The sequence below is a fragment of the Melospiza melodia genome, chromosome 5, assembly GCF_035770615.1.
Source record: "Melospiza melodia melodia isolate bMelMel2 chromosome 5, bMelMel2.pri, whole genome shotgun sequence".
Lineage (NCBI taxonomy): Eukaryota > Metazoa > Chordata > Aves > Passeriformes > Passerellidae > Melospiza > Melospiza melodia.
Genome location: NC_086198.1, coordinates 84786454 through 84806578, shown reverse-complemented (window position 1 = coordinate 84806578; position 20125 = coordinate 84786454). Strand labels below are relative to the sequence as shown.

General features: G+C 36.2%; 1 long non-coding RNA gene across 1 annotated transcript in view; it reads left to right on the top strand.

The window, feature by feature from the left end:
- Positions 1-17262, top strand: part of LOC134418817 (uncharacterized) — an 88568-nt gene extending 71306 nt beyond the window's left edge. Inside the window, exon 10 of the long non-coding RNA XR_010027865.1 lies at positions 16985-17262. This is a non-coding gene — a long non-coding RNA (uncharacterized LOC134418817). The remainder of the gene's footprint in view (positions 1-16984) is intronic.
- The last annotated feature ends 2863 nt before the right edge of the window (positions 17263-20125 follow it).

The window sequence follows — 20125 nt, the reverse complement described above, 5'->3', positions numbered from 1 at the left end:
CCAATTAGTCTGCATTGCTAGGAACTTAGTGAAAAACCTTATTTTTCACTGTCATACAAGGTGTTGAGGAATGAACTCTGTCATTTAGAATTCACTAATAATTATAAAGGGGAGTTTGATGGATTATGATGTGACTCCATAAAGTAGTAATGCAAAATAGCTACTCACCAAATGGTAAAAGCTTTTATACTTCAGCAGCTTTTAAAAGGGTACACATGGTAATAGAAACTGACTTTGCAAAAAGACAAATAAATCTGGGGATGCATATGCTTTGTGTCAGTTTCATGTGGTTCCTAAACAAGATTTTTACTGAAAATGTTCTCAGTGCAAAAGACAATTACATGGAGAAAGACAAATTCATCAAGTACAACACACAAAAACCAAGACCAATACTTTATTCTCTTGGGAATGGCACAAAATATTAATAATCTGTTCAAAGCCACAGAGTTCACTATCCAAGAGTGTAAAAGGTATTGTAAAGGCAAAGACTACATTAAGCAAATATCACAGGCATGAAGTTACCTTACAATTCACTTCAGAGCAGAAGATAACCAGTTTTTTAGTTTAAGTTTAATTTCAAAACAGAAACATCTGACTTCTAAAAGAGCTGGACATCCAATGTTCAGCTTACACGTTTGTTTCCATTTGTTTCTTCCAGCCCTTGGCTAGGATTCTGTAAAGCTTGAACATGTGCAAATTGCAATTTACTGCTTGTTTTTTGGCTGAATTCTTCATTTGGCTTTTATTCTATAAAAAACATAAGCTGCCTTTGTGGAAGGATCATGAAAACATCTAATTATTTATCTCCATGTAATGATAGCATGAATTAATATTACATACAAACTGTTTTCACTTACATGAGTAAGTGAAGGTCTCTAGTAATCAGTTTTACCAAATGAATCTCAAGAAACCTAATTCTGGCTGAAGACATTTGGGCTGGGACTTTTCTGTGCCTGGAAATTGGTTTTACTCAAAGTAAACATCAGATCTGACTCTCTATCTTCCTTGAGTCCAAAAGGTCATCTGACTTTTCTTCCTACTTTGAGTTTTGGAACAACTACCTATCCTTATTAATCCTTCCATTAATTTATATTAATTTCTACCTTTTTTTCTCCAATAATGTTAATGATATTTAAAATGTTTTTTGGGTTTTTTTTTTTTTGTAAATGACTCTTTTTTTTCATCAGGGAAACTGATAAAGGAAAATATCAATGGAATAGGGAAAATGAAAGCAGAAGGACAAAACTAAGGACACTATCAGTGATGTAGAATTCTAGACAACTAAAGAATGGCAGAAAGTAAGTTGTGAATTCTAGAAAATGTCCAGCTTTGGAAAAAATGTCTGATGCTTTTGGAATAATACACCTTTATTCCATATAGTTATTTAAAAAATATCATTGGAAATAATTTCCGCATCATAATGCATTCTTGACACTGGAGGATGCAGTGGTTATAAACATTTTTAATGTTTTGTTTGAAGTACATGAGTTTTTGAAACACATTTTTGAGAACTGGCTTTCAGAACATGCAAAGTGGCTGCAAAATCTCAAATTCAACCCATGCCCCCAGGATTTGCTTCTGCCACAACCGTGTCAGAGAGAACACAAAACCGGTGTGGTGCTTGTTATAACATCCCCTGGGCTCTGGGATGCTCAATATTTTATAAGGATGAATAGTGGGTTTAAAGTAGGCAAACAAGTAACCATGTAAGCTAATGGTCCCCTGTGTTTCTGTTCTGTGTAGTTATGTGGAGAAAAAAAAGCCCACGCTTCTCACAGTTAATTCACTGCTTTGGATGTTTTTAACTGTAAAGAAGGCATCTTTAATAGACATTATGTGAATACTCATTGCAGTTTTCCCTTCCAAACCTTCCAGAAGTGTTTGGGAAGACTGCAACTAAAAAACAAAAGTAAAAACTACAAACAAACACCACTTAATAATTCTTTATTCCATGGGAGCATGCTAGTAGGGTAGCCCTTATATTGTGCCTTCAGTACATGCCCACTGCAAGCACGGGGGTGTTTTCTTCAAATATTCCAATATAAATCTCAATATGCCTTCAAGATCATCTGACTGATGTGCTGTAGAGCACTTCAAAAACTGCCTCATAGTCACAAGGACTATACACAAGGTCCTATATACAAGGACTCAGGGAAAAATCTGGGAAGGGTATCTTCATGAAAAGATGCCTCAGAATAATAGTACTGACTTTGGGAGTCAAATATAACCTAGTGGTACTGCCAGTACAGATGAATTATAATTTGAGATGGAATACATGTTTCAAGACCTGCAGAGAAGAAGGCTCTGATAAGGAATGTGTAATGATATTGCCAGCATTTAGTTGCATGGAGATAGCAATTGCTGCCAAATGTTCTTGAATTCTTTTCCTGATGTACATTTTCCAATGCATTTCTAATGCGATCCCTTATTATTTAGCTCTCTCTCTATTTGATGAAAGCATAAATTAAGATAAAGTGCATCAAGGTTACTGATGCTTTCTGATAATAAACTAAAACTGTTGATTAAGCAGATGATGAGTTTAAGTCAACAGTCTTTGTATTAAAATGCTTGATGTAGATTTATGAACTAACCTCACAAAAGTTTAACAAGTATAAATAAATTTAAATTATGATAAAAATATTTTACTTTAGCATAATTTAATATCTACAGTTTTAATATAGAAAGTCATTTAAGTAAGAAAGGATATAATTAAGCCCTATCAACATACTGAACTGTTTATTTTTCAGATTAAAACATCAGAAGTATTCTTGGTCTTTCATCTTGGTTAGGCAGTGCATTTGTTTTGGATTTCCATGGGTATTTAATATACATTATCTGTTTGACTGAATCTCCTTTTTATTTTTTTTCATTTTTAAAGAACAATCTAAGAAATAAGTTTTGCCATTTCTATGAAATTCACAGGTACAAAATATTCTCCTGTTCTTCCTTTCCTGGAACATGAACTAAGAGATGTTTTGGGTTTTTTAAAATAATTAAGCATTTATTTTATGCTTCTTTTGCTGCCAGCTACCTTCCTTTCCCAAAGTGTTTCCACCTTTTTTCCAGGCTGCTCTTCAGGCCAGGTGAGACAGTTGTCTATGCTGCTCAGTTAAAGAGGTGACTTTGGGGACAGTTTTGGAAGGATTCATGTGATTTTTCTGGGAATCTTTGAAGTGAATCCTCTTCTTTATGGATCATCTCCATTTCAGAGCAGATAATGTTTGTGGACAGCCTTGGGTAATGGCTGCCATTGTGCTTCAGCCTCTTCTGGTGACAGGGCCTTTCTAGGTTATCCATCATGTGGCTTGGTACAAAGTGCCCCATTCCTCTTTTCTGAACTCAGATTGGAGTCTGGTGATTTTGTGGCACCATGTGGATGAGAAATGTTGCCCTTGGGTTTCACTACACAGCTTTTTCAGGATGGGCTTATCAAATAGCTCTTCACAAGGCAGTATCCCTGCTGGTCGAAGTTCCTTTGAACTTCACTTTCTTTCTGAGAAACATATTCACTTTAACACTATTTAAAAAGTACTTTCAAGTTACGGATTTCATGCAACTCCAAATTAGCAAACATCAACAATGAATATTATTTGTTTTCTTTCTGCAAACCTTCCTCCTCATACTTTGCATTCAGCCCATAGTGTACCAAGATTAGCTCATTACAGCTAAGGGAAAGAGAAAAGGAAAAAGAAAAGGTTTGAATATGCCCAAGAACTGTTCAATATTCTCAGCAGTCACATAAAAAAACATTAAAAAGAATGGCATGCTTTCCATCATAACAAAATCTAAGGTTATCCAGTGTTGTTTGAAATAAAAATAATACAGAATTATTTTACTATTAAACTGAAAAGCTTGCAGCTGACAGCAGTTCATTATTTTTGGAGTTATTGTGTTAAGATCCTGAAAATCTACTTGTAATGCTAAATAAGAATGATCCATGGATTAAAAATCAGTGAGGAGCTTTACAGAACACAGCAAATAAAACACAATAGGAACCTTACACTTCAGATACAGGATGAGCATAATCTCCACAACAGACAAGATGGGCAAGATCTACAGAGGCTAAGAGAAATTAATCAAAATGTACTGCAATGCTTGGCCTGAAATCTGGAAATGCTTTGAAAAGTCAATAAAGGAAGCCTTATCCCCGGCAGGAGTAAATCCATCAGATACGTCCACTTACATCAGCTGAAGATCTGCCCCAATGTTTGTGAAATTAATGGACTACGCTATATTGCTTTAATTTTTATGCTGGTAAGCTGGAAAGGTAATTAGTACACAGCTGCATCCCCAAAAGTATTGTCTAATAGAACTGGCTTTTTTCAGTAACCATGTCAAAACATACAGAAAGAAGCTGAGCCAGAGGGATGGATTACCCACCAAGGCCAAATAAGTCTAAACTACTGCTTTCCCAGTTTGGGGGAAAACCAATATATTGGTGAGTGAAACAACCTGGGAAACTAAAATGAAAACAAACATGGGAGGGGGAGGAGGAAAGGCCTAGTTGTCCTTTATAAAAGAACTGATATTTCTTTAAATTTTTAAGTAATGCAACAATTTCTACTTTATAAATCAGAAAAGTACAGGATTTGAATAGAAAAAATACAGCAAAGGCTGCTGGGATAGAAATAATTATGGACTTGCTACATAACACTGAGAATTTTTGGTTTTGCTTTAGTACAGTATAGCTCCTTTTACCTAATTTAATTTTATTTTTTCTCAATGCACTGAAATGCACTAAACCAAGGAATTAATAAAGAAAGACTATTAATGTGAAAATAGAGAAAAACATCGTTAACTCTAACTTAGTTCAGAGGTGAGCAATTCCTATCAAAGCAGGAAATAGTAAGTCCTTATCTCATAATTAAAGTGATTGAGTAGGAAACATCAGGGGAATAGTCTAAACACAGCTAGTTAACGAAAGCAAAGCAAAAAACAGTGTGGCTATTCACTGGATAAATCAGTACAGAAAGTAACCCCATCCTTCAAGTCAAGTTTTGACTCACTGACCAGCTGGATTTTATATGTTTACAACGCTGAAAATCATACTTTTTGAAATTAAAAGGGTGGAAAATAGACTGGTGTCTTCTTAGTGAAATTGATATTACATGGAATCATTGTTCTAGCTTAAAATGAAAATACAAATGAGATTTTCAAAGGCACCTAAGGGAATTAAGGTCTCCAACTCCTGTTAAATTTTATTAGGATTTAGGACTCTAATTCCCTCATGCTTTGACAATCTCAAACTAAATATTTATCTCCTCTCTGCATCTTGTGCCCTTTCTACATTATTTACCACATTCAGAGATACCACTGCTCTCGGGAGCATACCATGATTGTGTAGTGTGTTCTTAATCATTTTATCTGCTTATGCCAAGAAGAGTTAGGCAAATGTGAAGGTATATGTACTGTTGTATAAGAAATGAAACTGAGTTGAAGAATCAGGACCTTAAAATATTGATCCTGTTATTTACAACCAGTGTATGTTCCATCTGATGTGGGACGTTTGCCTCTTTCCAAATGATATTGACCGCTCTTTGAATTTATCCTGCATAACTAGCATCTTCTACAGTGTAAAGCTGGAAAGAATCTGTAAAGGTTGGTAGAATCCACCCAACAAACAGCACAACAAGACAATATTCACCTATGATCTGTTCTCCCTACAATGTTTTTCCTTGAGTACTTTACTATCTCTTTCCAGAGAATGGAGTTGCACTTAGACCAAATGATTTATTATTCCCCCAAGTGTACCTTCTTATTAACTGATCAAACATTTTCTATCTTGTCCTGTTTCTTAGGTTTTTACTCCACTTCTCAGGACATTATTGGATCCAGTAATTTCTTGGGAATCACACTTAGCAAAATCATGGATAATGTAATGCTATGTGCTCATATGCTCTGCACATTATAGATGCAAGTGGAAGGCTTCATCTAAGTGATCTAGGCAAAAGGAATTAATGCAAAAGAAACAAAATGCACAAGAAAAGCAAAATGGACTGAACATATTTGGCCCTTGATATTGGAACACATGGTGTCAGTAATAATATCAGAATTTCTGTAAAATTCTAGGTGCCTATTTTAAAAATAGTTTAAGGAGATGTGGTCTTGAAATACCATTGGAACATCGCTACTTACCTTCTGTACACTTCTTTTGCAAATGAAAATTCCTTTCCTATGTGTTGCTATCCAAATTTGCAGCTGTCATCCTTACAAAAAGCAGTAATACACGCTATTAGTAAAACCTTAAATTAGTGGAATTACTCTTTTCCCTTGTAGCAAGTGATCATTTGAGAGGGAATAGCCTAAAGTTGCAGCAGGGGAGGTTTAGACTGGATATTAGGAAAAATTTCTTTAAAGAATTGTCAAGCATTGGAACAAGCTGCCCAGGGAAGTGGCAGAGTGACCATCCTTGAAGGTATTTAAAAGATGTGTAGATGGTGTGCAGACAGACACAACTCTGGCAGATTTGGCAATAATAGGTTTATGGTTAGACTTGATGATCCTGAAGCTTTTTCCCAACCCAAGTGATTCTATTATTGTATGACTGCCTACAGCATCCCCACATAATTTCTAACGTCTGTGACCTCAATTTATAAGAAAACAAGCACAGTGAGTACATGGGCATTTTAAATTCTGCATTATAGCCCCTCTCTGCCTGTTGGGTCTCCTATTAGCTATCAGCAGCTATCAGAATAAAACTACAAATATCAAGTTGAGTTAAATCAGCTTTTTAGAACATCCCATTAAAACACCAAATAGACCTTTTCTTTCTTTCCTTAATAATCCCTTTTACCATATGGCATAGAATTGATATCAACAGCTGATATCTACAACCTTAATAGGCTTCTATCTTGTTAATTCTCTTTAGACAGAGGTCATCTTTTCTATGGCAATGTCTTCTTCCATTGAACATCTGGGAATGAACATCAAATGATTTATCTTGTTCTTGTTGTCATTCTTCTGGTAAAGACCTGAAACTCTGCCCATTTTACAACCCACCAAAATCTGCAGTTGTTTCAGTGGGCCCTAGTTGAAACCTGATTTGAATCTCTTTCCTTAAAGAGACATCATACACTTAGCTAACTGCTATAGTTCACAAAATTTAATGTTGCGTGTTTTGTATCTGATACACTAGAGGCAACTTTTCAAGTTCCTGCAGCTGCACAGCCTAAATCTTGGCACAATCTACTAATATATCTGAGACAGAAATATGACCCCATAAAAGTAGAGTATTATGAGCACTAAAGCTCTGCTATGTCTCAGTCAAAATATCAAGGTTTTTTACTGTAGTATTCCACTCAGTATTCATGGAATAGAGTGTGATTAAAGAACCACTCTTGCTCTTGGTGTGCAGATCCAATAATTATTGTCTTTGTTTCTTTAATATATGCGCAAAGTCTCATCCCACACAAAACATGATATCATAAAGCTAAGATAATAGTAGAGTGAGACATCTTTCACAATGGCAGTAACAAACTCTGGGTGGTTTTTCAATGTTTATGAACATTAGCACTGTATTCAGAAACTTATTTCAACCTTGCAGAAATTTACACTTCTGCACTAAAAAATAAAAAAATCCCTTGGAATGACTAAGTTAGAGCAGGATAAAGAAAGGTAAATGTGATCTTTAATTACTTTTATGCATGAAGACCTCAAGGGATAGAAGAACAAAATATCTTCTGTAATTTTGGAAGACAAAGGGGTGCTTCTAAATAGCTTTAGCACTGTCTGGGCTCCTTCCAGAGCATCCACAGCTGCTTCGTTGCTCAGGCTCTTCTACTATTTCATCTCCTAACTTGTTTTTGTCATCCACAGTTTGTGTATGTTCCTTGTCCTGGGAGTTTCTAGTACTTGCGTTGGACAGCTCACACAGGGCAGACATCAAGGCTCCTCCCAGTCAGTGGGATTGCTCTCCCTCTGTGTCACAAATCCCAGCTGCAGATGTTTCATCAGAGGGACACTCCTACCTCCATCCTGCCTTGGGCTGTGTTACAGCCATGGCAGCATCCTGAAATAATGCTCTACTGTAGTGATAAAGATTGATGTTAAAAAGACTTTTAAAGTGATTAAAATGTTTCGCTATTTTATTTAATTTTTAAAAGGCTATTTTAAGAACATAAAACGCCAGGGCATTTTATGAGAAGAAATACTTTGTCTAACACTACTTCATATAAAGGACATTTAAAATCTAATGTTATGACTATCTTCTTGGTTGAATGCCAGCAGATTTTTGGCTAAAATGATTGATCACAGTGCATAAGAATAAGTACCCTTTCATTCCTGTGCACTGAGGTTCTTATCCAGGAAATCAAACAGAGTATAAATGGATGGTCCCTCCAGCTGCCTACCTTTTCTTTCTTCTTACTCAGTGTGTAGTTTATGAGTCTGGGAGATCCCTGCAATGATCTGACTCTACTGGGGTCTTTTATTAATTGCTGTTCTCAGTACAGACTCTTTTCTGCTCCAGATGTTCATGCAGTCTAATGCACACTAGGAATATCTTGTTAAAATTACACTACTCACTACACACATCAGTTATTGGTATGGAAGTTTCACTTCATCTAAGCATAGAAAAGGTAAGGAAAGCCTTTTATTTTATTTTTTCGGTAAATCCTATCAGGCTAAATTTTCATGAGACACTATGAAAAATTTCCCTAACATATATTTGTCACACATTCTGCATTCTCTTTCATTACTAATTTTATTTTATTAAAAATGCAATTGACTCTGTCTGGCAAGACTATTTGTATTGATTTACAACTTATAATCAAATACAAATTACAGCAGTTTCTGAGTTAATTGCACCTTTGGCCTTGTTTTTGACTGCAGTAAGGTTTTTCCAATCAGTCTCAGACACCTGGCCATCAACCTTCTGGGACCAGCATTCTTGCCCTAGACATCTCTGGTCTCCTCCCTGCAGAAAAGTGACAAAAATGCTAAGTACTTGGGATCTTTCTACTCAGTTTGACAACTCAGCAAGTCCAGGGTCAGGTAAGCACCCAGCCTCTCTCTTCCAGGAAATGACAGAAAAGTAAACATCTCTGAAATGGTCTGATTTAGAACAGAAACCTTACATAGAAAACAGATATTAAGAGAATAAACACATCTGAACATGTCCTCTTTGTCTGGGAGATGACAAAAACTAAGATTCAGAACTTGACAAGGTTAAGGTCAAATCCATAAAAGGATTTATGTGCCTGGATCCTCTTCAGTAGACTCCAGTACACAGGGGAGAGAATCAGCTCTTGACACAAAACCCTTTCTTACAGCCACAGAGAACGATATCCCCCCACTGGGAGTCAAAGCCTGCTGCTCTTTCTTGAACAAAAACACAGGGAAGAATTGGTGTTGACAGAGAAAGATTCTCCCATTATCTCTCCACTTATAAAACACCTCTCCACATTTATAAAACATCAAGTAGATTAAAATAAAGGGGAGTGAGGAGTGGGGATGGTGGTAGAAAGAAGGAAACAGGATCTACAGGCTTAAATCTCTCTTGTAGTCACCATCTAGTAATTTTTTTCTCTGTTTCTGTTCTGCTGATGTTGCAAAATCATTGCTAAGATGCCCTAAGAAGTCCTTAGTCCCTCTAATGTGTACAATATGATAGAATGCCATTAAAGACCATTGTATTCGCATCTGTTTTGTCCCTGGCCAATACATCCATCAGTACTTGTAAGGTTCTGTGTCTTCCAAAACTAGGAAAATGAGGAGTGCGTGTCTGCCATTTGCTGCAATGCTGTTTGAAGGCCCAACCTCATGCTGAGCCCCACTCCAGATTTTACACACATGGATATGCTGCCTAACTCTGCAGCTTTGCTGATCTCTGAGCATACCTGTATCCAAAGTAAGGGAATCTTTACCTAAGAGGAAGCATATCTTTATCCAAGAAACATTTTGCAGTCACCATACAGAGGTGGTACAAAATGACTACTATGTCTATAAATCCTAAACAGAAAGAGGGTAGGATGTACAGGATGGTAGCACAGCTCAAAACACTTCAGTTCTTTTCCGATACCTCTCTTTCCTCTTTTCTGTTTCTCTCTGCATGCTCACTTAGAGAGTGCAGGAGGATCCTTGCAGGAGCATGGACAGTTAATATTTCCCTCAGGAAAAATACCCAAAACATAAGCCTGGCCTGTTCAGCTACTTGAAAAAAGTATGGCAGAAAACACCTTTCTATAGATATATCAATAACAGGAGCATTCTTATTACGACTTGAGAGGCTGCATGATATCAGTCAGAAAGAGGTTTCCTCCCACTTGGAGGGTTTGCAGTGCTGGAGGTTATAATAGAAATGGACATCAGCTAATAACCCTTCTGGGAACTCTTGGATGGAAGCCATGACACCTTTCATCTCCAGGGATAGGAGGCAAACAATCAAGGTTTTGCTTGGAAGATTTTCTTTTGTGCCAAAAAAAGTCAAAAATTGAGGAGTGAGAGGCTGTCAGAAATGCCTGGAGTCAGGATATGGTGAGTGGAAAGTACAGTTGAGAGGGTGACAGCAAGGAGTCTGACAGAGCTTGTGGTTTCTTGGGCCTTCCTCTTATTGCACTGCTCTGATGAAAGCTGCTGACTGACAAACCATGTATCAGAATCTAACTAGTTACTAGCAACTAAAGCTAGTTACTTCTAGGATAATTACTAACATTTAATTAAAAAAAAAATAAAAGCAGTTAACCACTGATATTAGCTTACTGTTACCATTATTTATTATTGAAATGTTTCATGAAAGCACACTGGGAGGCAAGGCCTACCAGAGTTTGTTATCTGTGTTTGTACTTAAAAGTTTGTTTATGGTTCTATTACTACCAAAAAGAATAAAGTAGCCTAGTGCTGGTAACAAATATTAAGAATATTCCAAATAAGTACTCTTTTAAGTTTACCTTTTCGTTCTATATTTGCTTTACACACTATTTTTTTTCTCAAGCAGTCCTAACTCAGATATTGTTAAGTTTAGAATTTCCAATTTTTATTGTTTACAAAAACCACATATTAAATATACTTCCGCCATATGATCATTTGTCATCTACACTGATGATAGTACAATTAAATCCTAACCTTGTAGAAGACTTGTTAAACACAACACATTCTTATGCAATCTTTGTCATAATTCTATTTTCCTTTCTGTCCAGTGTATAATGCCATTAGCTTTTTTTAAATATCAGGGTCATTCCTGTACCTGTCCGTAATTCAGTCTTGTTCTAATGAAACTTACACCTATAGTTTCCATTTTTAGCTTTTTAAAAATTAGACTAAGGTCAGAAAGCAAGGCAATTTCTTGAGCTCTATAATCACTAAAACAGGATTGCTTGATCTTATTAATTTCTTACTCTGAAGCGAATAAGCCATTTGAAGAATTTGGCACTGGAGGGAGAAGAAAATTCCAGATGGACTTTCCAGCTAAGAATATGAGCCTTTTGTGTTCCAACAGTTCTTAGAAAGACCTTGAGGTTTCAAAGACACAATCTATTTCCACGTATCTTGTGGTACTGACAGATAGCAAGGGAAGAGATGGACGACCATTGCACCATGACTGACAGATTTTCCTTTAGAAGTATGTCTTCCCTTGCCATATCCTTCCCACCTCTGGCTGAAGTGCACTGCATGCACAGCGAGCATGCAAATCCCAAACCCCATTCCAATGCTTCACTGTCACATGTAAGGGAGACAATTTATGACACTGTGCTGATTCAAAAGATGTGGCATGAGAAGTAACTGTAGAAGTGGACTGAAAAATTAGTGCAAAAGGCATAACTGCAGGCTCTATTGTCTCTGTCCTGTTTGATTTACTTTGAAACTTCTAGTATTAGTGGTATGCAGCAAGCTCCCAAATTGCTCTGAATTAAGCCATTCCTGCAAAAACATCAGTGTCATTTCCTCTCTCTGTTGTTTACAAGCAAGTCCAAGGATGAAGAATCTCTCTCCTGATAAAGGATTCAAGGACTTAATAAGCATTTAAGGGACACTAGAGATAAATTCAAAATTATACTGGGGGCAGGGATCTCTCCTGTCCCAACAGAATATTGTCATCCCTGACCCACAGAAACAGGTTGTCTCTTATGCTTAATCTTAGTGTCTGAATCCTTGACTAAACTGGCTTGAACAAGAGGCACAGAAAATGGCAGTCCTGACAGTAGCCTGAAGATTGTTCCTTTCTCCTAAGAAATCGTAGAAATTATCTCAAAACTCCTCCAGCTGAGAAGGATACCAGATGCTGGACTATGAAACTAAGGATTCTGTGAATAACATCTATACTAGAAGGGAGGAGACTAGAAATTTACAAAATAAGCTTTGAATATTTCTATAGGAAAATAAGATTAGGACACAAAGAGTCTTCCACAGAGGAGCAGCAGTAGGAAAGAATGGAGTTAGGGTTATTTTCCCTTACACTTTTTATGAGGGCTTAGTGCTGCAATACAGGTAGGATACATGTACAACCAAATAGGCCATAAAAGCTTTAAAAAACAGGATACAAAAGTGAGCAGGCAAGGGACTCCAAAGACTGCAAGGATGCTAAAACTGGAACTGGTTGAAGGATCCGTGGTGTATAACAAAGGAAAGACTCTGGCTGGATCATTCAGCCTAATTTTCAATAAGTTTTTGAAAAAAGTGAATAGAATGGCTTCTCTAGATCTCAGAAATGCTGTTCAGTGTCATTAAATATGCTCAGCAATCAGTTGGTACATATGATTGCATCTTGCCCTCAGTTATGTGACAACAACTTCCCCTTTAATTAAATAGGATTGCACCTGTGTAGGTAATGATACAATTGGGCCTATAATATATAATAAATACTCAATATCTTTGCCAAAAAATCATTTAGTTGCATAATTTAGTGAATGTTAAATAATTATTAGGAACATATTTACTGAAATTCAGTTGTTCAACATCTATCTTCATGCAAATTATTGTTACACTTCGATAAATATTCATAGTAATCAGTGTGTATTTAATTAACATACAATAACTTTCTCATTAAGTCTGAGTTAAATCCTTTTAAGGGGGGAGCATTTCATTTAAAGTGTTACTGGAAATCTCTCTTTGGAAGCTTACATAATTAATCTTATTTTTGGTTTCTGACCAAAAGAAAGGGCAATTGATGGCTGTGAGGGATTCTCTATTCATAGTATATGATCCTGTGCTTTGATAAAATTAAGCTAAAGCATCTGAGCAGAAAACAAGAATGAACTAACAAATGTTTTATTTAACTTGCCTGTGATTTAATTTATTTCAAAATAATTTATTTGGAATTCATAAAAGCTTTGAAATCAAATGACAGAACAGTAAGATTTGCAGTAAGAGACTAAGTGACAAAAAAATTCAAATTACATCGGACAGTAAATCAGACTGAAGATAAAATTTGATGGCATCTTTAGAAAACATGTAATTCAGTCACTCTCCAGTTTTCTTTTAATTTCCACCTTGTTTTACTGTTTTATGATTTACTTGATTAGACCTAATAGTGAAATGTGTTTTTTTCTTTTGGTTTATGTACAATATTGACCTTCAATTACTAGAAATTGTTTAGTTTTCACCTTTTAATCAAATTTTGTAGGATTTCCACTTTCTGTTTTCCTTGTTTTTATTTTTTATGCAGAACTCTAAATTCTTTTGTGGAGTAAACCAAAGAGTTTGATACATGTATGAAAAATAGTAATTTTCATTTATACCAATAATTTGAGATGTATCAGACATACTTCCACCCCCCCTCCAAAAAAAGGAAAAAAAAAAAAAACCAAAGCAGAGGGAATTAAGAAAACAGTCAAATGTTGCATTCAGATAGAACAAAGACATTTCAAATACCTTTCAAAATGTCAAAGATCAAGATGCCCTGGAATAAGCTACTGAATCATACATGCAGCTCCTCAGTTTGAGGTGATTCTCCAGTACTCCTGATGTCATTTACCATGTCCGAGTGATGTACACTCTAGTCTAGAGTTAGTTCTTCCTTCACAGAGAAAATAAATCATATCAAGTAGAGCAGCATCAGCTGGGAAAAGCTAAAAATGCCAATATCAGAAGAATTACTAGCTTTGTGGTTAAGGTATTTTCCTGGACCTAGTAATGCAGAGGTTCCAATTCATCCTGCAATTAATAAAGATGAATAGTTAATGATGTCTCTAGTAAGTAATGGCCTATTCTAGGACACATTGCTTCACACCAGCAATAGTGTCTGAGGAAATCCTTCACAAAGAACACTGCACTGAAACCAATACATTCATGTGAAAGTGGAACTAGACTTTTCTGACACAAACTATTAATCAGAAGATTGACAAAAAGGTGATAAAGGCACTTTTCAAAAATGCTTCTTCTGTTCTTCTTTCTCCGCCTTGGGACATAGCCACCATGTGAGCTAAAGCTGAGGTTGAGATCTGTGTCTGGGGAAGCAGATGTGCTGAGGTGAGCTGAAGATCTATGGATGAGGATCTGCTCCTGGGACCCTTTCTGTATTTTGTCTTGACACAGGTTTCGAACTGGCAGGAAAGGCTCCACATGCCCCTGCACCCCTGCAACCTCAACCATGGGGCCCTCAACAATCCTCTCCCTGCTCCCTCTCAACATAAAGACAAATCTCAAAGTTTCTGTGTGTGGCAGAGGAGGAAGACTTGTGAGTTCTCCTGTCCTAAGTATCTTATTGTCTCCATTGCCCTTTGGGAAGAATGAGATGAATTCAATACCTATCATGTAGCAGGGGCCATTGAGCTTTCAGATTTCCTTGGTAAATGTTGAAATCAATAAATCTACACAAGAGAGAACCAAAATCTTGTTCAATTAATAAAAACAAAAAAAACCCAAACCCCACAATGAATCTAGATGAATTTGAGCACCCATGATAAAAAATAATTTGTGCAAACATAGGCATGCAATGACATTTCAGGTGGTTTCTAACTGGCAGTGTAGAGAAGTCTGCTGTGAGTCCAGGGTCACGTCTGCCACCTCCACTAAGATACTGTCAGTAACTCAGGACAATACCAGATACCTCTGGTAAGGCAGCTGAATCACTTCCAAATGCTGTATGCTTGGAACACAGCATCAAAGAACAAACTCTGCATTATGTTTGTGTGTAGGAGAATTGTGACAGCTCTCGTAACAAATGAACATATGCTCTGTAAGGTACCAAAAGTTTGAAGCACTCTGAAAGGAACAGGAGAGACAATTTTTTCCCCCTTTACTTATTAAAAAGGTAGGACAAGCTACCAGCCTTGGCACTGATGAAAGCAATCACACACCTAAGGAACAATGAGTGCTTCCACACACAGAGCTTGCTGCCCATTCACATTCTACTTTAATTTTTTGATTAATTTTTTGACTTATATAACTCTTCTGCTTCATATATGATCATTTAAGTACTGCTACCGAATGCATAAACCTTACTCAGAGCTCTTGCTTGGCTTTTTATTCATTTCATACTCACTACTCCTTCTTTCACAGAGACTGTCTTTGGGGACTTAGAACTCAATAATGCCTCCTTGTTTAATTTTGGTTCCCAGGTTACCTATACCCCACAACTACATGGTATCCCACCCCTTTAACAGGAGGGCTTTAAATGGCAATAACTACTCATGCATGTGAGGTTATAGACTTATTTACACTAAAATAAGGCACCTCAAATCAGTTTAAATTTTCCACATGAAGAATTTTTGTGGCTCTCAGATGAGTAGGGTAACACATCGCATCTCATGTTTAAGTTTGGCAAAACTAAGAGTCCTGTTCAAGCAGTTGTCTGTAGATATTTTGATTTTCTATTCTTTATTACTGACTGCCTTGATTCTGTTGCATGGGATTCTTGCACTGGTTTTGAAATCAAGGTGAACAGAGCAAAGCTTTTAAAATGCAGTTTACCATCATCTTTAATTTCTTAATAAATTTCTCTCCCAGACCTCCTCCCATGGATTATACAGAGCAAATAGGCTGTGTGTTTTACACTATATTTTACAGATGAAAAAATTGAACAAAACTCAATAAGAACATAAAGTAATACTAATTAAAATTATATATCAAGTATAAATTTAATCTTTAAAATGACTTTGATACTTAGGGAATGAGTTTCATAACTCATTAGAGACTTCTGCTTTTGAGTTAGTTTCCTTCCTTATTATTTAGCAACTGATTATAGTTTCTTCTCTCTATTCACTCCACTTGCTTTATGTGGGAGAATGTGTATATACGTAAAAGGACACAACTTGTATGTGTGTTTCTGCATTTTCTTAGGAAAATAGCAAACACATACTGCCATTTCTTCCTCCTTCCTGAATCAGTGTCTTATTGCTTCACCACACTAGCAAATTAAAAATAATTTCCAATTTCTTTCACAAATACCTAGTGGCTAAAGATTATTAATGCATTTGTCAGATTGGCATAAATTCAAAAATTGCTCAGTTAGGGAAGAATATAAAGCATTGATTGTTTACAATCAGATTTTGTAGTCTATATTTTCCTCATGGAGGTGAAACTTTATCTCATTGTTAAACAGTGGTTATAATTTCACCACAACTATTCGTCAAAACTGGTATTTTGGAGCTGCTAAACATCACTTTCTGAGGCAACAAAGTAAGCAAGCTGTTGCCCCTTCCTTTAATACCCTCCTTTAAAAATAATAGCTGCCAGCAAGTTATAGTTTTATCTCACATATGTGAGAGCACTCCAATAAATCACTTCTGCTTGCAGCAATCATAGATTATGAGGCTTTTATGATCATGAAATAAGCCCAATAGTCCACTGCTGTTCTCAGAAGACTGAGAATTACTCTGTATTATTCTCTTTTCGTGGATGTATGAGCCTCTTGCTTCTCAGGGGCTAGTGTTACATTTAGCCATGCTGCTGGTATGTGCCCTGTACACTGGAAATGTTTCCTACAAGTTGGGAAACATTAGGGTGTTTTGACAATTTCTGACATATTTTCCCATGAAAAAATCAAGTGCACTTCAGGTGTTTTAACTCCCAAAAATAATTCTTTTTGTTCTCCTTTCTTTTTCCCCAGGTACAAGATAATCTTCTACAAAGAGTTTTGAAATGCTTTGGCACTGCAAGCGGTACATAAAAGCCATTGGAATGAAGTCTACAAAGAAGGTTTATCATAATTCTTTCTAGGAACAATTATGGCAATTAGATACACTGATACTTTTGTATCTTTAAAACCACAATACTTGGAGAGAAATGATTAGAAGGAGTTTCTTACTGGAAATAGATCTAAAACTCTGGTTTTGATGACATTCTTAGCAAAACATTTGTGCAATAAGCAAGATAATGATGACAGATATCAAGGTCAGGGTAATTACTTTCTATATTTGGGTTAGTATTACCCTGGGTGTTATATACAAACTATCAACAAAGATCAATCTATTGCTGTCCTTCCTCAAAACAGACTTTTCACTTTTACGTTATGAGCTTTAATTCATGAGCCAAAATAAGAACCAAAAAAAGGTATTTTTTTAAACCCAGAAGGTTCAGTATAAAAAATAAAGAAAAAGAAAAAAGCAGACCAAAGTTGGCTTTAAAGTTGCAATTATGCAAACTTGGAAATGCAGATTGCAAAAGAGTATTTTATCCAAGAGTGTTGGGTGGTGGAAACTAGCTAGCATTCAAAAAGGAATTGGTGTGTCAGGTTCTTATTTACATTTCTGATACTCCTGAAATTAATAGATAGCTATTTGCTTTAATCTTTTCATATCAGCCTCAAACTGCTTGTATATGTTTTATCATAATAATTTTGAAAGGAATTGAATTTTATTCCAGTGGCATTCAGTTTCTAATTTTCAATCCCAAGTTGTTGGATGGTAGCTGTGCTGTAGGGTGATATAAGAGTACATAAACAGTGCTTCAGAACTAAACATACATCTTGACTGGACTAAATCAACAGAGATAGTAGTGTGCTGATTCAAAGGCACACATAAATGAAAAATGTTTCAAAGCCAAACTAATGTGATCTTCCGAGCTGTGAGTTAAATTTAATGTTATAACAAAAGACAAGGTCAGTAAAGTACGCCTTATTCCTTCAGATTCTGTGCTTTAATGCTATTAAATGTCTGGACACAGTAAACTCAGTAAATGCCCCCACCCCCAACAGATCTCCTTCTGAATTATTCGTCTTTGAAATTACTCATTTTTTCCTCCAGCTGTGTTGCAATGTTCAGCTGAGGCTATAAATAAACAGCTCTTTCAAATGTCATTGGCTAATATCATCCTATGCATTGATCATGGAATAACGATTCCAAGTTTCACAGTTTCCATTGTGAACTGGATGTTCCTGGCCTAAAATGTGTGTAGCTTGTGGTAATTAGGTAAGAACACTCTTGATTTCATCAAGTTTTACAGCTTTGGTATCATCAGTCACAAATTTAAATTTTATGCCATTTTCAGAAAAGTAAAGTCATGATAAAATGTTCCTGAAGCTACAAAATGAAGGAAAAAAAATACTCTTTATCTCAGTGGTGACAACTTGTCTCTCTCTATTTTTCATCCAAATAAGTAGAATGCTGTAAATCCTGTCCAGAAGACACAGACTGGAAGAATTAATCAAAGGTTTGTTTATGAGCTATTTGGAGCAGATAAAATGTTGTGTTGACAACACAATTTACAAATTATCTCTCAACATCAGCTGAAGGGGAGCACCTGATCCTCCTGTCAAGGAGAGCAGATCTGAGTCCCAAGTGAAGAGCTTTAGCCAGTGGGGCAAAATCTTACACAGATTCTCTGAGAATGGTCTTAGAAAACTAATACTGGCAGCCAAGCATGTGCACTGTGACACAAACGTTTCACCAAGGATGAGGAATGTTCACTGTGCAGCTACTGAGCATCAATGTTCGAGTGGTCAGTTTGCTCAATAAGACAGGTTATCACTATCTGAAGAAAAACATACAACCTGGGACCTTCCAGTTTCTTTTGTGTAGAAGTTGGCACTAGTGAATGGTTTTTATAGATAAACTTTTTAGTACGTCATTTAGGTTCCAGATTTTGCAAAAGTTCTCATGGATATATTAAAGAAAAAATAAATCAAAAACCAATAAAACCAGCCAACAAAAAATCATTCCATAAACTCGAGCCAGCAATATGTCCTTGTGACAAAGGTGGTCAATAGCCACCAAACAAATTTAAAAAAATAATTTACTGTGATAGTTATCAGACATTGGAACAGGTTGTCCAGACTCTTCATCCTTGGGGACATTTAAAATCTCAACTTTCTTTTTAAGAAATGAAACTATAGTCTTTGAAAAGTTTTAAATGCACATCCATCTTACCATATTTGCTTATGTATTGTATACATACACATACACATAAAAATCTACATTTCTGTAGAAATCCCTAATATTTACATATTCTGAGGCACATGGAATTCTTTTTCTGGTAATATACATGACTTATGTATAAGATTTTATTCCAACAGATAAGATTAGGACAGGACTTAATTTTTTGCAAAACCAAGGCCCGTGCTTGAAGTGGCTGGTGATGACTTGCTAGTTGATGAATACAAACTGAGCCTAGATGTGCACTGAGCAACAGTGAGATCCAGTGGAGAGAAGCAATAACATTTTTAAGGGTCTTGGTTTATAAGAGAAGCAGCAAAACTATGACTATGAGATTCTGAGCCAGACATCATTAACTGCTGAATAATGGGATCCAGGAACTGCCTTTTTGGAATAAACCCAAGGAAACTCAGCTTGTGTGAAATATGGAGTCAGACTCTTTAATAAGGACCTGTAGTGACAGGACAAGGGATAATGGTTTTAAACTAAAAGAGGGTAGATTCAGATTAGATACGAGGAAGAAATGTTTTAAAGTGGGGCTGGAATTTTGATTTGCGAGAACTATGGACTGTTTATGCAAAGAAGACAGAACTACAGACAGCAAGTCAGCATTAGACTCAAGATATTTCTGTGAGTGTCTGGGTTTACCAAACCCAGCACTCAGATATCTTTAAAGATGACAGACTGAATTTTCGTCATCTGTGAGTTTAGTTGCCAACAAGTGTTGGGTATCTATTAAAAGATGAGAAAAAAGGTAAACAGTGCTATGAGGATTGGTTTGCTGCATCTTGTAGAAATTCCAATACAAGCAGTGTGAGACATTAAAAATACAAGCGCTTGAGAATTTTGCGGTACTCTGCAAATTGATTCATTCAAGA